This window comes from Lepidochelys kempii, chromosome 8 (genome assembly GCF_965140285.1).
Source record: "Lepidochelys kempii isolate rLepKem1 chromosome 8, rLepKem1.hap1, whole genome shotgun sequence".
In the NCBI taxonomy this organism is placed as follows: domain Eukaryota; kingdom Metazoa; phylum Chordata; order Testudines; family Cheloniidae; genus Lepidochelys; species Lepidochelys kempii.
Genome location: NC_136387.1, coordinates 66,561,440 through 66,576,315, shown reverse-complemented (window position 1 = coordinate 66,576,315; position 14,876 = coordinate 66,561,440).

Here is a 14,876-nt window from a genome sequence, read left to right as displayed (position 1 = left end):
TATCCAACCCCCCCCGATCCCTGACCCCAGACGGCCCCAGAACCTCCACCCCATCCAATCGCCCTCTGCTGCCTGTCTGTGCCCCAGGACGTCCTACCCAATCCCCCCACTGCCCCACGCACCACCGCCGCTCCCTTACCAAGCCACTCAGAGTGTCAGGAGCTTGCAGGTGTGCTGCCCGCGCGGCAGCGTCACTGTGGAGGAGGGGAAAAAGCGGGGGAGGGGTCAGGGCGAGCCTCCTGGGCCAGGAGCTCAGGGGCCAGGCAGGACGGTCCCACGGGCTGGATGTGGCCTGTAGTTTGCCCACATCTGCCCTAGAAGCATGGACAGCAAGGGAGGCTTCATGTGCTGCCCCCACCCAGAGGCCTGGCTTTGCAGCTTCCATGGGCCGGGAACCATGATCAATGGGAGTTGTAGGAGTGGCACCTGCAGGCACGAGGGCAGCGTGCAGAGCCTTCCTGACCAGCCATGCATCTAGGGTCTGCAGGGACCTGGCGGCCACTTCCTGGGAGCCATGGTAAGTGCTGCCGGGACCCCGCACCCTAAACCCTCTCCTGCACCCCAGCCCGGAGCCCGCAGCCCTCATCTCCAGCCCCACCCCAGAGTCCGGAGCCAGCACCGCCTCCTGCACTCCAAACCCCTTGCCCCCAGCCCAGAGCCCCCCCGTACCCCAAACCCCTCATCCATGGCCCCACCCCAGAGCCCACACCCCCAGCCAGAGTCCTCACCCCCCTGCATCCCAACCCCTGCCCCAGCCTGGAGCGCACTCTCCTACCCTGAACCCCTCATTTCTGGCTCCACCCAGAGCCCAAACCCCTAGCTCAAAGCCCAAACCCCCACACACACACCAATTCCTTGCCCCAGCCCTGTGAAAGTGAGTGAGGGTGGGGGAGAGCGACAAAGGGAGGGGGGTTGGAGTGAGCAGGCCCTCGGAGAAGGGGCAGGGCAGGGGTGTTCGTTTTTGTGCGATTAGAAAGTTGGCAACCTTAAGCACAGCACTCCTAGTTCCAGCACCTATGAGCTCACTGACAGGACTCAGTTCTGCTGTCAGTTATGCCAGCGTTAAGTCAGAATAACTATTGTTTTCATTTCTGTAATGCGATTGAAACCAGTGTAGTTTGAGAACAGAATTTAGCCCCAAAAGCTTAAAGGTGACCTACAAGGAAAATGAAGTGAGGTTTCTGCTTTTTGCTTCTATATAATGAATGAAGAATGCTAGAAGTTTGTTTATTGAGGCTTGCTTTTTTCCTCCCTGCTTCCCTGACATTAGAAATTCAGGTGTTCTCGACGCTGGAAGTCTCTGTTGCTGATTGAAGAACTAGTAAGATTCAAAGGACACAGAAACAAAGGGAATAATATCTAATTAAACTGAGAAGGGAAGTAATTTTTTATACAAAATATTTAAAACTTTTGGGGAGGAAAGCTCTCCTTTTTTAATTATTTTTAATTATTCAAACACTCTCCCCTCTAATTAAGGCCTTTCAGGGTTCTGAATTGATGAGTCCATCATGAAAAACAGACTCCTTATGTCCACAGAAATCAATGAGAGTTAGGTACCTTAATGTCGTTGAGGATCTGAACCAAAGTTGCTAATCCTGGTACTTCCATTTTAAAAATACAAGCAGAAAATATACTTTAGTATTAAGAGAGACGCTAGTGAGAGAAATATTTCAGGCCTCCTTTTATACATCAAAAAGAACCTGAAAGGGATACAAACTCAATTTTTTCCTTTGCGTGTCACCATTAAACATTGTAGGCTGAATTCAGCCTTCGTTACACCTGTTCAACCCCATTGGCGTTGCACAGATATAACTCCGGGCATAATTTGGCCATATGTTTCTTATATCTGAGTCACTCATGAAATGCATTGGCCATGTGAAAAATTCTATAGAAAGCTTTAATAAATCCCATAGCATATTGTAACTTTCACTACTAAAGCCACATAGGGTGTTTGAATATGCTTAGTTTTAAGTATTGCTCATTTTAAAAAATTGAGGGTTTTTAAGATTAGAGACTGCACTATAAAAATTCAAAGAAGAAACAGAAATTATATAAATTGATAGCCATGTATTATTCTTACTCTACACTAAGAAAATATGTTATCCTCAACTTTAATATAAATTACCAGTTTATTCTGGAAGGCCATCCATAGCTGTCAATCATACACAGCAACTAAACCAGATTAGATCAATTTAAATGCTGTTGAAAAAATGAACATTAATGTAATACCTCCCAACCAACATACAGGTAATCTGAATATAAAACATTCAAATTAAACTGTTACAGTCAACCAAAATATTCTTATTTAACTATAAAACAAACAAGAATTATGACTAAGTTTTGATGGGAAACAGTACTAATATCCATCAGAGTTCACAGTACCCTCTAGGTCTACTTCTTAAAAGCCATCATTTCCTCTGGATTTCTGAGAAGGTACCTTTTATTTCCTCACAAAAGCAACAATCTAGATGACGCAAACAGTATGTTTCTGTTAATTAAAATGATATGCTTGTTTTGTAACTACAAAACTTTTTAAGAAGCACTAGTATAAAATGAAAAAAAAATCTCTATCTTTTTCCTTCAATATCTAGGGGATCAGAAATTCTTCCAGCATCTTAATTTGGTTATAAACACCAGCAGGATTATATGAGATAACCCAATGCCACCTGCAATTTTCAAATGTCCTTTCTGGCACTCTTGACTCCTGTTGCTTCTTGAGGTCAGAATACTTCGCCCAACCTTTTTAATAAATTATAGACCAGTTAAAATAGGTTTTTTTCCTGACAATACAGTTTTTAAAAGCTGTAACTTAACAAGAGACTTCTTTATTTTGCTAATCGTAAAATTCTTTTCACATTTATATAAATATACAGTGCTTTTGGGAGTGGTGGTTACTTATGCAAGGAGTTACACTGGCATCATAGGAGTTACACGAATAAGTGCAGGTTTATCAGATGCGGTCTGGCCTGTAGCTACCTCACCATTTTGCATAACTGAGTGGGGCTGTATCTCCTACCAAAAACAAACGTAAATGTCCCTGAATGACTCAAAGCCCCAAGAGCAAGTAGGGTCAAACGCTAACTTTGCAATCACATTGAAGATAGTGAGATTGCACAGGTGTAATTAAGAACATATTTGATGAGAGTGGGGCGCTCAGCTGCACTTGACAGCAGCATTTGACTCTCAGTCATTATTACTGGTAATGATTTATTAACTCTACCACTATTTCCCAAGGCCGGATAAAAGGAGGATTCTGCAGCTGGATTTGCAACCCACTCAGGTACAATCTTATTGCAAGAGAAATAGTTCAGTTAAACCAAAACTTGAGGACAGTAGATATAGATGGAGCTCAAAACCCAAGTATGACAGATCTCAGTGAAAGAAAAAAGGAGACTGAGATTTTGAGACATCAAATCTTGATGATTAAATCTGTAATAAGAGTAGGCACATGGAATGCACATACTTTGTATAATAGGGGAAAGCTGGCACAGGTTACAAGAAAAAAATTTTAAAAATACCATCTGAACATACTTGATGTCAGTGAGACAAGATGAGCAGGGAGTGGCAAGATGGTGTCGGATGGTGGTACAATCTTATAGTCACAAGGATGAATGCATGAAAGAGGTGTAGGAATTATGCTAGATAATACTATAGCAAAGACCTTGCTGTCTTGGAAGCCAGTGAACATCAGAATAATAGTAGCCAGGCCCAAACAAAATATGTCTAGTGTACAGTAATCCAAGTATATGCACCAACAAATGCAGCAGGTAACAGTGAAAAGGACACTTTCTATGTGCAGGTGCAGCAAGTACTGGATGACCTGCCTAAGCATGACATCAAGTTCATGATAGGTGACTTCAATGCAGAAACCAGCAACAACTCTATTGGTTGGGAAGAATCATAGGAACAGCAGTGGATGGCATCTGAACTGATGATGGTGAACGGATTTTAAATTTCTGTAGCGCAAACATCTCAAATATAGGAGGCGGTCTCTTTTAGCACAAGAGGATTCACAAGCTTACAAGGAGATCACCAGACAATTTGACTGTCAACCAGAGAGATGTAGGTGTGTAGATGAGCATCATCTTTCAGTGATGTCAGAGTCAGAAGAGGAGCAATGTTGGCTCACATCACTATCTTTTAGTGGCCAAGTTTCAATGTAAACTCAAAATGATCATGAAGACAGACAAAAAGTGTGTTATAGCTATAGACAAGTTCAAGGACAAAGAAACGTATATCAGATTCCAGATTGTACTCAGCAACCATTCCGTTGTTTTATGGGACCAGGCTCATGAACATCTAGAAGATAGATCATCAAACTGGAAGAAGATGGTAGTTGAGAAAGCAAAGGCAATAGTGGGCCTCCAAAGAGGATAGAAGAAAGATCCATGGGTTACATCTGGAATATGGGCTATGATTGATGAGCAGAAAGCTCTGAAGGCAAAAAAGGAACAGTGCAAGAGACAGATATAAGATTCAGATAATAAGACAAAAGAAATAAAGAAGTGATACAGGGAAGATAGAAATGCCTGGGTTCAGGAGAAGTCTGTAGAGGCAGAAGAAGCAGCACAAAGGGGAGACTTCAAGCAGCTCTACTGAATAGTGAAAGTCCTCTCAAGAAGAACCAGACCATCATAGGTGATGCCCATCAGGGACTGTCATGCATAGATGTTGAAAACAGATGAAGATCAAGCCAGACAATGAAAAAAAAATTCCATTCCCTATTAAGCTGACCAGAAATGCAAATGCTAAGTAGGAAAGAGAAGAGAAAGCAATATCATCTGATGAAACTAAAGCAGCCATCAAAAGCCTCAAACAGAGGAAAGCTCCTGGGGTTGACAGAATTCAAGCACTAAAGATGGAAAGTGAAATTCTAATTCAGCAGTTAACAAAACTGTGTAATGAACTATGAATGAAAGAACAAGGCCACAGAGCTGGAAAAATGGTATAATCAGGGAATTGCCAAGAAAAGGTGATGTTACTGCATGAGCTGTAGAGAGATTGTACCACTGTCACTCCCAGGCAAGGTATTGGCAACCTTTACACTGAATAGAATGAAGAAGGCAGTGGTATGGAATATTACGAGAACAGGCTGAGTTCTATCCAAGTAGATCATGTTGTGAACAGATATTCACTCTTCAATAGATCATTAGAAAAGCTACTGCTTGGCAAAAACTCATCTTAATCAACTTTATTGACTTTAAGACATAATACTGACATAATAAGGAGATCCATGGTAAGACTGGATATAGCCCTGAGCGAGTTGTTCAGTATTGCAACTGGAGGAAGACATGACTGTGTGTTATCACCATCCTCTATGCATTAGCAATAGGCTGTGTAATGAAGCAGGCAACAAAAGGTTAGTGGAAAAGAGTTACATGACCTTGACTTTGCTGATGATATTGCTTTACTATATATGATGTAGAATTAAATGATTGCCCTTAAATCAGAGGTAGAATAGGAAGCAGCAAACATTTGATAGAAAGTAAATGCAGAGAAAACCAAGACTGGGAAGGTAGGAACAGATGCAATAGTGTATGTGGATAGAAAAGAAATAAAAAAGGCAGAAGAGTTCTGGTGTCTAGGGAGCATGATGACCGTTGAAGGTGGCTGTGATAAAGATACTCATATGAGATTAGGAAAAACATTACTTTTAGAAGGATGAACAACATCTGGTCAAACAGGTCTTCACATTGAACTAAAAGTCAGATTATACCATGCGATTATTCTGAGCACACTGCTGTACGGAGCAGAGACATGGCCAATCACAGTGGCTAACAAAAAGGAATTGGAGGCTGGCCATTACAGACAGTTGAGGAAGATATTACACATTTCATGGAAAACAAAATAACAAATGCAAGAGTAAGGGAGATGAAAGCAAGACATGTTAGAAAATATCAAAGTAAGAAGGCTCATGTGGTTGTGACATGTACACATATGGAATTGGCTACCCCGGGAGGAAAAAGAAAGTGAGGAAGAGCTGGAAGAAGACAGTGGCAGAGGATATTGAAAGTGCTAGTATCACATGGGAAGAAGTACCACAACTAGTGAGCAACCATATTCAGGGGAACTGGACTTCCCAATGTGTCAGTGCTACAGAAGGTACTACGGTCTAATAATGCATGACCCAGAAAGAACCCAGCTTGACTTTGAGATCCCTGGTTGCGTAAGCAGGAACTAGCAGAAAGAAAAGACACATTTCCAACTTGTAAATGTAACATTTGATGTGGATTTGGTGAGTGTGGAATCTTATGAAGCCATTCTCACAGAGCAGCTTGTCAGAGTAGAAATACAATTTTACAATTTGTAAGTTTCAATTAGCAGTAAGTATTTTTGTTTGAAAAAATACAGAACATACTTTTTTAAGGATTTGTGACAGTGTGACTGTGCTATTATGTTTTTTCAAAATAATAATTGGTGGGGAAGGTGTAACTTCACTGGGAGTCTTGCTTGCAGTTCCAATTCTGCTATCCTTGTATTGAGTAGTACCTTATTACACAATGGGGTATTTGCATAGTTAAGTACTTCTCAGCATAGACTCAGACCCTTAGTTAGCATTTCAGGATTGGGCCAATGGGTCTGAGAGTAAATAACTGTCCTGTAAAGTTATTTATTCAGTACCATGTATGAATTATTTTATTTTCTGAACAAATGACTAAAAAACTATGAGCTAGTAATATGTGCTAGCACAGAATCTGAATGCTTGCAACTATGTAAAATTATAGGAAACTTAATTCCTCCATTTAAAATGGAAAAGAGATGAAATTACCAAACTGCACTTTGATTACTTGGATGTTATCACCGATCAGAATGGGTGAAAATGGTTTGATCAGGAATACAGAAAAAACATGGTTTTATATTTAGATGTTTTTATCTGCTATCATTAAGTTAATATAAAATGGTATAAGAGAATGAGTTTCCGACTATACCCACAAGCTATTTCCTGTTAATGAATTGACAAGAATTGTACCAGTGATGCCAAAAAAATGAAAGGAGTCACACATCCCCATGTCACCTGCAGCCAGTCGGAATCAATGAGACATCACATATAATTGCAGTATAAATGTTGGGTTGCATTTACAAACAATATATGTGAATGAGTGTGTGTCATCTGATATTCTGATTTCTAAATGGCATAGCTAAAAAAGCTGCAAGCTAATTACTGGAATGGGTCAAATCCTTTTATGCGAAGGAACATTCTAGTGCTGTTTAATCAAGCCTTGCACTAGTAAACAAGTATTTTCTTTAAATGATACCTAAATCCCAAATATCTTAGAAATCCCTGTTGCAAATTCAGAATGTTTTACACAGTTAAAGGTTCTGACTTTACTCCATGAAGACTCCCATGTTGTCCAAAATGTGTTTTCTTTATTCCTATACTGTATCACTTCCTGCCTCTCAAATAACATTTTACACAAATACGCATACCTAAACAGATCCTGAGCAAATTAGCTTTGAAGAAGGAACTACATGGGCACCTAGGGGAATAGGATCCATGCCCCAATCTCTGTCCAAGCAGCCTGATCTGGAATTGGAGGCAGTTACCCCTGCACATCCCCTCGGGGGACGGGGAGGGTGGGGACGACGAGACAGAAGTGGGGCTGTGACTGCTAAGTATCATGAATCCGACGAAGTGGGTATTCAGCCACGAAAGCTTATGCTCCAATACGTCTGTTAGTCTATAAGGTGCCACAGGACTCTTTGCCGCTTTTACAGATCCAGAGTAACACAGCTACCCCTCTGATAAGTATCACTTTATAATTTATCAAAAAACACCATAATTGGGCAAGACTGGGCATTGTTAATTGGCCTTATTTGTTTTTCTTATAAGCGTATGTTATTTGCTGTTCATAGTTCCATTCCCCTCATTTTGTCTCAGTTGTGCCCTGCAATCTCTCTAATGTTGAGGTTGCAGAGTATAAATGGAAACAGAATTTGGTCTTACAAATTTAGAGTTTCCAGTTACACCAGTGTAAATCCATTTACTTCAGTGGAACTACTCAGATTTACACCAATGTAATGAAAATAAGAATGGCTGTTGGTGCTTTTCCCCACATCATTATATGTTCCTTTATTTTACTAGAGAAAGGTTACAGAGACTGTCAGGATCATTCTTCTTTTCTTTTGTGCAGATTTGCACAACATTTACTTTCCTCCTATTTTCCAATACTTTTCCAATTCTCCCTGACTTTGCAAATTGTCCACAACAGCTCATTTGTAGGTGTTCAAATTTTCCAATATTCCCAAATCTGCTCTATATCAAGAGCTATGTGAGAATATCTTCATTATGTCCTAACTGTTAAAAATATTTTATTTTTCTTGTTAAGCAACACATTTTTAAGTGAAGGACTCAAAAACTGAAGTCTGTAATTTGGTTCTCAAGTGAGCCAATTGCTGAAGACTTGTTTGGAGATTGAGTCTGGCTAACTCTATCCTTCAATGGAACATCCACCATCCTCTCCCTCTCCCATGCCCCAGAAATCCCTTCTCTCACCAAAGATGTCTTTATGGAGGGAGGTCTCAGATAATCTGAGGAGCAAGGCAGGCCACTTTCAAATCTTCTCAGTCCACATCCTCCACTCTTTCACAAGCACAGATTAAGGTTCACATACCTGAAACACGCCACTGTATAATGCTGGTTCAGGTGGACCCAACTGAAAGTGTCAGTTCAGGACAAATTGCTTAAAGCAGGGCAGTTACAGCCCAAGGCTGGGGTTTCTATGCACACCAAGGCAAACCAAACCAACCAGACAGAGAGGACTTTGGTTTTACCCACTGGCTAACCACAAGTCACACAAGCAATTCCCTTAGACACTCCAGTTGCCCAGTATCACCACCAGTGCCACTCGTTATGGGGACAAATGGTTATGAAAACCAATACCCCAGTAAAAGAAAAAAGGTTCTTTCAATCCCCAGTTGCAGGTCAATATACAAATCAGATCTTACCCACAAATCACACTGTTGCCAAAGGTTTATTCATAAAAGGAAAAAGATATAGATGAGAGCTTAGGATTGGTTAAATGGAATCAATTACATACAGTAATGGCAAAGTTCTTGGTTCAGGCTTGTAGCAGTGATGGAATAACCTGCAGGTTCAAATCAAGTCTCTGGGGTACATCCACAGCTGGGATGGGTCTTTCAGTCCTTGGTTCAAAGCTTCACTGTAGCAGGAAGCTCAATTTGAATGGGTTTTAAGGTTCAGTGTGAATATTTCTCATAGTTCTTATTAACACTTAATTAACCTATTCACCTATGGTATTTTTAGCTTCAGATTCCTGTAACAAAACCATTAATACCCCTACATTACAGTCTTGCTTTAAAAAACCTGGACAGCAGCTGCAAAAGAAAAGAAAGAAGAATGTTACATTTAAGAAAGAATTACACATTGAAATGTCACTGAAAATAGCCTTCAAATAGTCTCCTGCTTCTCTTATTCACTGGAGTTTTCAGTGAAATTTCGTTAGTTCTACCCTGTGCTACTTTCTACCGCGATGGCAATCTCCGAGTTCCTTTATTTTTTCATTGGCTTTTCTGTTAAACCACGTTTTTGTACAAGTTTCAGAGTAACAGCCGTGTTAGTCTGTATTCGCAAAAAGAAAAGGAGTATTTGTGGCACCTTAGAGACTAACCAATTTGAGCATGAGCTTTCGTGAGCTCCGATGAAGTGAGCTGTAGCTCACGAAAGCTCATGCTCAAATAAATTGGTTAGTCTCTAAGGTGCCACAAGTCCTCCTTTTCCTTTTGTTTTTGTACAAGTGATTTTGGAAATTTTCTTGGATGTTTCCCTCTCATCAAATTTAAAATTAACACCTCAGTTATACTCCAATTTTTTTAAAAAGACTCATGGTGCATTAATTATTTGTATTGCACTAGTACCTGAGCCCCAATCCTGGACCAGGACCCTACTGTCTCAGGTGTTGTACAAACACAGAGCAACATGATGGTTCCTTTCCCAAAAAGCACCTCTCCCCACTTCCTTTTCCTGTCTTTATGTTGTCATCTGTCTAGGCACTACTTCTGCAATGAGCTCTGCACAGAAGAGCCCCAGCACTTAGCCAGAGCTCCCTGAAATCAATAGTGCTCCGCCTACACAGAGCTTCTTGTAGGATGAGGACTGTACTACCTAGCATAGCACTTACTACAGTAAGCAGTCCTACTGAAGTGATTGGGACAGTAGCAAGCACTACACTTGTGTTTGCAGCTCAGCCTATCCACCATGTATTTTTCCAGACACGGACTTGTCATCCTATATGTCTATAGGAAACACTTGACACACTTTTGGTTGCTATATTAATAAACAAACACAGATCATTTTAATCCTTCCCTGCAGCAGTAAATTCCCATCATTCTGAAGTGGAAGAGAGGCCCTGTTGGCTGACAAACTTGTCAATGTTTTGAAGCTTAAAGGCTTGTCTGCTTTCTGAGTTTGGCAGTTTCTTGAGTGTGTTTTTGATTAACATAGGTGAGAAGCTGCTGCACACTAGAGGTGAAGGCCTGACATCATTATTTATAGGTAATAAAGGCCTGTGTCTAGACTGAAGCAGCTACTGAGCTACTGCTCAGCATGTCTCAGGTCCACTTGATTACAGTGATAGGGAATTCATCTACACAGAGTGTGAAAGTGAATGAGAGTATGCTTTCAGTGCCTATCATCATTCATTTTTATCTGTCTCCCATTTGAAAGTCCATTGGGAAAATGTGGCTGCTGGCCAAACTTTCTCATTGACTCTGCCTCTTTTCAATTGAATGGGAATAGTAGGCATGTGGCTCCTGTCCAACTTTTCTTAAGCAGCCTGCTTACATCCCAGTGAAAATAAATGAGATTAAGAGACCATTGACTAGAATTTTCCAGTCTGCCCTCTCTCTAACACTGAAAATGAATGTGATCAAGGGTTAGTGCCTCTCAGATAGGTCTGGCTATATCCAAGTTGTTGGCCAGTGTTTCTCAGTTAGATTTGATGATCCTTAATATCCACTTAGAATGTATACCTTACATTTGTTATTAATAAGAATATGATTCTGTCACAGAAGTCACAGATTCTGTGACTTTCCAGGACCTCTGTGACTTCTTCTGGGGCAGGCTGGAGCAGCTGTCAGACCTGGGGCCGCTGGAGCAGCAGCCCCAGTGCTGAAGCAGCAGCTGGGTTTGGGTCAGCACCCCTGGGGCTGGAGCAGCAGTGGTCAGACCCTGCTACAGGAGCAGCAGCGTGGCTGAAGCAGCGGCCAGCAGTCAACCCTGGTGCCGCCAGAGGAGGAGGAGCAGCCTCTGGGCTGCTAGAACAGCTGGCCAGTGGTCAGCCCTGGGGTCACCAGAGCAGTGGCCGGGATTGGGTCAGTGCCTCTGTGGCTGGAGCAGCAGCGGTCAGCCCCTGCCACCAGAGCAGCAGCGGGGCTGGAGGAGCTGCAAGTACCCAGCAGCACTCTGTTTGTCCTCCCCCCCAGGGTATTTTTAGACAAAGTCAGGGACAGGTTGTGGGGTTCCATTAATTTTTGTTTATTACCCGCAACCTGTCCCTGACTTTGACTAAAAATAACCCATAATAGAATCTTAACCTTAGTTATTAATAAGTGTTAACGAGATTATGGAGAATATGTTTTGCCATACAAACTAGATAGCATTTTTTAAAATATAGGGTTACGATAAGTGTTGACAAAAGGAATGCCTGGGGGTAACCTATTTGTATTTTAGTAAAGCATTTGAAAGTATAGCTCATGAAAACTTACATGAAACATTAATTCAAGTAGGCTTGGAGAGGAGCGCAATCACATGGCCTGAAAGCTAACTATGTCTATAAACAAAAGGACAAGAATAAACAACAATGTATCAAGCTGGGAAGACATGTACAGTTGTGTATTATATGGATCAATATTGGGTCCTCTCTTCAATAATGACCTGGAAGATAGCATGCTAATTAAATGTCCAGGTGATTCTAAATTCAGAGGAGTTGCAGATGCTGTGGAGGGCAGATAAATGATGCAAACGGACCCAAATAGTAATGGAATGAAATTTAGCATAGTATAGGCTAAATATATGGAAATACTTCTTGACAATCAGATGTAATGAGCTGTGGAATACTCTCTGTAAAGAAAGTGGTGGAAGCTTCACCATATGGGACATTTAAAATAGCAAACTGGGAAAATACTGTAGTTTATCTACACTTCATTGAAATATGTCAGTAAACCAGTTACCAGTAAAATAAAATAGACTATCCAAAACTCAAATAATTGTCCACCATATAATAAACACAAAACAATCAGACGAACTCTCCATTCACCATGAAAGACATCCTGATCCCATTGAAGTCAGTGGGAATTTTGTCATGGACTTCAGTGGGCAGGATTTCACCCCGTATTCTTAGCTGTCGAGAAAAAGAGATCAGCTTTGTAGTATTCCAGCAGTTTAACTATTCCAAGATCTGGCAAACCAAAGGAGGATGTATGGTGATATGGGGTGAGGTGTTTGGTTGAAGTTAACACAAGGAAGAATCATAATTTACAATAATTAAGCTCACCTTGATTTTTGCTGTAAATATGCAGACATGGCAACTACAAATTGGGAAGGACACCTGAGGGCAGAATGGAGAAGGGAATATTTCAAGATTTAGCATTTTAGAAAACCTGCATCTTTACCAGAACACCATCAAAATGGGCTGGTGCTTTGTATTAGGGATCAGGGATGTTTTGTTTTTACAGTTACGTGCTAAGAATCCAAGTGATATGAAACAGCAAACAATGTCCTGACATCACCTATGCCTATCAGGTCCAAATCAACTCTCACCGACTTCAGTGGGAGATGGATCAGGCCCATCTCTAATATAGCACATTATAATACGTAACTGCAGGCATTTGTAAGATTTGATGTTGGTGAGGGGAAATTCCAACCCACCCCTGCCTTTAGGCAACTGACTTTTCTCCCTATTTCTTCCTAACGTTCTCGCCTTAGAATCATAGAAGAGTAGGGTTGGAAGAGACCTCAGGAGGTCATCTAATCCAACCCCTTGCTCAAAGCAGGACCAACACCAACTAAATCATCCCAGCCAGGGCTTTGTCAAGCCAGGCCTTATAAACCTCGAAGGATGGCGATTCCACCACCTCCCTAGGTAACCCATTCCAGTGCTTCATCACCCTCAGAGTGAAATAGCGTTTCCTAATATTCAACCTAGACCTCCCCCACGGCAACTTGAGACCATTGCTTCTTGTTCTGTCATCTGCCACCACTGAGAACAGCCAAGCTCCATCCTCTTTGGAACCCCCCTTCAGGTAGCTGAAAGCAGCTATCATATCCCTGCTCACTCTTCTCTTCTGCAGACTAAACAAGCCCAGTTCCCTCAGCCTCTCCTCATGAGTCATGTGCCCCAGCCCCCTGATCATTTTTGTTGCCCTCCGCTGGACTCTCTCCAATTTGTCCACATCCTTTCCGTAGTGGGGAGCCCAAAATTGGATGCAGTACTCCAGATGTGACTTCACCAGTGCCAAATAGAGGGGAATAATCACTTCCCTCAATCTGCTGGGAATGCTCCTGCTAATGCAGCCCAATATGCCGTTAGCCTTCTTGGCAACAAGGGCACACTGTTGACTCATATCCAGCTTCTCGTCCACTGTAATCCCCAGGTCCTTTTCTGCAGAACTGCCACTTAGCCAGTTAGTCCCAAGCCTATAGCAGTACATGGGATTCTTCCATCCTAAGTGCAGGACCTCATCAGATTTCTTTTGGCCCAATCCTCCAATTTGTCTAGGTCACTCTGAACCCTATTTCTACCCTCCAGCATATCTACCTCTTCCCCCATCTTAGTGTCATCCTCGAACTTGCTGAGGGTGCAATCTATCCCATCTTTCAGATCATTAATAAAGATGTTGAACAAAACTGGCCCCTGGACCAACCCCTTGATACCGGCTGCCAACTAGACATTGAGCCATTGATCACTACCCATTGAGCCTGACAATCTAGCCAGCTTTCTACCCACCTTACAGTCCATTCATCTAATCCATACTTTTTTTTACTTGCTGGCAAGAGTACTGTGGGAGACCTTATCAAAAGCTTTGCTAAAGTCAGGATATATCACATCCACTGCTTTTCCCATATCCACAGAGCCAGTTATCTCATCATAGAAAGCAATCAGGTTGGTCAGGCATGACTTGCACTTGGTGAATCCATGTTAACTGTTCCTGACCACCTTCCTCTCCTCCAAGTGCTTCAAAAGGGTTTCCTTGAGGACCTGCTCCATGATTTTTCCTTCTCTATCAACACTATCAATCTCAAGAGTCTTAAGATACTTTTGTGAGATAACCACATGCAGCATCTGCAAGGACTGAAGGAAGCATGGCAATGTACTCATCGAGCAGCGGTGCCCCAAGTAGAATCGCACCATCTGCGGATGGGGTTGCAATCTTCTGTGCAAAGAACACCATTTTTCTCTACAAAGTGGCATCCTCCATGCTATTTGTGATTGTGGGAAGCAGTAAGTCTGAAAATGGGATCATGCAGGTAAAAAGTTTGGGAACCGCTGCCTTGGAGAGTAAAACACCCTCAGAGAGAGGGGGAGGGTGTTCTAACAAAGATGGTTTGTCATGGTTTTAGCTAGCAGGAGGAGACTAGTTTTCACTCAGTGTGCCAAGATTGTAATAACTAACAATACCACCCCTGGGACATATGTATTATTATTCCTATTTTGCAGATAAGGAAACTGAGACACAGAAAGAGTAAGACACAAATTTTCAAAACTGGTCTCTTAATTTTGGTTGCCTTTATTTCTGGGCACCCAATGTTAGACTCCAGGGTGAACTCCTGGCTCCACTAAAGTCAATGGCAAAATTTCCATTCATTTCAGTGGGGTCATGGTCTACCCTGAGGTCTGATTTTGTTGCTGAGCACCCAC